Below are 3,433 nucleotides of genomic sequence, written 5' to 3'. Positions count from 1 at the left end.
ATACACGAATAAGGACCTGAGATTGCTTTGCTGGACGTGAGTCTCTCACACGGGCCTCTAATATTTACTCAGCTTTCGCAAACATTTACTACTGGGAAACACGATGTTCCTAACACATAAGGCCTCAGAAGACTTGCAAAACGCCTCAGTCGCGCTGCCAAAATCATCGACACAGACATGTGGAGCGGGTTGAGAAAAGCACGTACTCGATTACCATCCCAGTGGATATTGCACAAGAGACCTTCTGAGGCCAACATACCTCCCTCCCCCCTAGGTAGATCAGCGCCTGTCTTCAAACACTCCCTGAGGGTAAGGATGCTGTGCATGTCCACAGACACTCCTCATTATATTAGGAGAGTACTAGTGTACAGTCAAAGTACAGGTTTTCATTGACACAGTAGGACCACTAAGGATCCTAAGCCTACAGCCCCCTCTAGCTGTGATAACAGGTGAAGCTATTTTTTTTAAGTTTTTTTTTGTGTTTGTTATATTGGTTAAACTACAGCCCATTGTTAAACTTTAAGAACTAATCATATATACATTCTGCTCTTCACATTAAATTAGTCTCTTTATTGTATTTCTTAATGTTCTAAGTGTTCGTCTATGGTCCATATTTCCTTAAAAATCCATTCCACTAATTTCAACACATCCAGTGCCAGTGTCTGACCAATTTTGTGAACCGTCATTAATCATTCCCACCATTCCTCCACTACGGTATAGTCTAGTTGAGTCAGTGGCCCTCATTACAAGGTTGGCGGAATGGGTTTACCGGCACCGGTAATGGTGCCGGTAAGCCCATTCCACCTTATTTCAAGGTCTCCTTGCAGGACCCGCAATGGATGTATTTGCGAATAAAGTTTACCAATTTGGGATATTCGGTTTGCTCTCCTTATGGTTTTGTTTCTAATAACGTTTGCGTATGTACTTTTTGAATCGAGTTGGTAGTTTGTCTAATTAGGCGTTTAGAGTACCCTCTTGCCTGAAATCTTTCGCTAATGGACTTACATTCTTTTTGAAAACTGGTAAGTTGGCTGCAGTTCTGTCTTGATCTGAGAAATTCTCCTCTTGGTATATTTTCTACTACACTGTGCTTATGACTGCTAGATGTATGAAGAATAGAATTGACAGCAGTGTCCTTCCTATGTGTACAGGTATGTATTGCCTCACCATCAATTTTAATTTTTAGATCTAAGAACACAATCTCATGTGTATCTATTTGGCCTGTGAAGTTAATCCCAAAGGTGTTGTGGTTGAGGTAATACAAAAAGCCCTCAAATTCATTACTTGTGCCTTCCCATATGGTTAGACCATCATCGATGTATCTTTTCCAGGTAATGATATTATGTTGAAAGGGGTTATTGTTGAAAATGTATTTCTCCTCAAAGTATGCTATGAATAAATTGGCTAGACCGATACAAACTAAATATTCCCCTTGTTCTCTATCAATATGCGGAAAGTAAATATTAACACATTGGGAAATTTCCAATTGCCGGTGCTTTGTTATATATAAGCTCCAAAGTTGAATATTAAGAATTATACTAATTGTAAAAAATATAGTTAATTCTGAAAATGTTAACTTATATGGTCAAGTTTACTTGTCCAGTCATTGATACTTAATTACTTTTCCCTTTTTTGTGTTTCTCTATTACATGGTCTTCTCCTGTGTTTTCTCCGCCCCTCGCCGCCTGTGTTTGTTCCCTCCCCAGACTCTCTCTGCTAACAAAGATTGTCGATTGAATATGTTAATTGTATCAACCATTATTAACTTTACGCCCTGATGACGACCTAGAGAGTTGAAACACATGTTGGCGAAAACAAGTTTCTTCTTTTTTGAATACATATCTAGCACATATATAAAGTGTGACCAAGTTCCTCCTATGCATGATTTATTGACTACCAAAACGTGGTTCTTCACCCCTTTCTTTGGTTAAAATTGAAATGTATGCAAATAATACTTTTGCCTTTTTGTTGAATTTGAACTACAGGAACCTTACTCTCTAAACACTTACCAGGTGTCTCTCATACTTACTTACTTATTTTCTAAATCCCAAACTCTACCAAACTAATACCACATAGATGTGGTATATGTATAATTAAGCGCAGTCTGTGAGGTTAGCATCGTCTCAAGCTTTACATATGTATATTCAAATCTGTCATTACCGACCAAAGATCATTGCTACCGCGCAATATTTAAAAGGCAATGTACGAAATGCCCATGCATGATATGATTTTAAGTGTTGCAACATATACGAGCCATCTAAAGTAATAAGCTCCACCTTTTATCAAATGAAATGTCATTTGAAGCAATTGTTTTAACCCTTGAGCATGTACATCAGTCTGATCATAAGTATAAAGTTGTAACCTGTCACTGATGTTGACATATACACCAACCTGGTTCTACCTCATGTTTTATGCCAGCTTTCTCCATGTGCCCCCGCAACAAAATTAAGAATTGTGAATGATGTGACGTTAACAAAAGCTTTTTGATTGATTCTGTGAACACAGTACTCATGAACCACAAAGAAGTGTAAAACAAATAGTGCCCATAAGCTCACCCGATATATCTACAGATGAATGAATATATGAATATATGCATATACGTAATTGTGCTCACATACCTTGGTTTTCCATCTCTATAATGATGTGCATGCTAATTGATAAATGTAGACCCGTGAAAAATTACAAGGCCATCTCCCCCTCCTCCTAGCGAGCCACGTATTCAACTCCTACCCTCCTCCCTCCAAGGCCCGGCTGGGGCTTGAAGGTCCCTGGTTTACTGATGTTAGAATAATACAGCTACACTTCCCTGCATTCCTGTTGGGCCCGGACCAAGTATTTACCTTCTCCCATGCCCCCTGATACCTGATGTCACCATAGAACCATGGTTAAGAATAATTATTAGCCACACGGCCCCACATCCTGCCGCCTTTTGAGGTGCCAGCTATGTGCCCCTCTGACCCAATGGTATTTCAGTTCACCCTAACCTCAACTGGCCATGGAGACAGTTCTTCACTCTTGTACTAACATACCGTAAAACTGTCTCTTACTACATCTAACAGAGTAGAATGATAAAGGTACCCTAACCCGTGCCCCGTGTTAAGACACCTGGACCCATGATACTGGGCCCTCTGTTAACAGCGACTTTATGATGATGTATTAATGGTATTAGGACGCTCACTTTCAGGATCTTCCACCAAAAAATATGCCTCTACTTTTTCCCAGGCTTCCCATGTTAAATTAAGGTCTCTGCTCCATATGTCAGTATGGGTGTCACCTTTTGTTTGAAAAAGGTAGTAATTGGAGACATAGAATATGTTCCCTTTCGTCGGTGCAGGGGTTGCCTTGCTTGGTTAGCTTAATAAGTCTTTCCTATATGATATCATATTGGGCTTGCTTGTTGATGTTTTTATTTATCATAACACCTAAGTAGATT

Source organism: Ambystoma mexicanum, chromosome 9 (assembly GCF_040938575.1).
Source record: "Ambystoma mexicanum isolate Mex_15411 chromosome 9, UKY_AmexF1_1, whole genome shotgun sequence".
NCBI lineage: Eukaryota > Metazoa > Chordata > Amphibia > Caudata > Ambystomatidae > Ambystoma > Ambystoma mexicanum.
Note: the sequence above shows the minus strand (reverse complement) of the source record.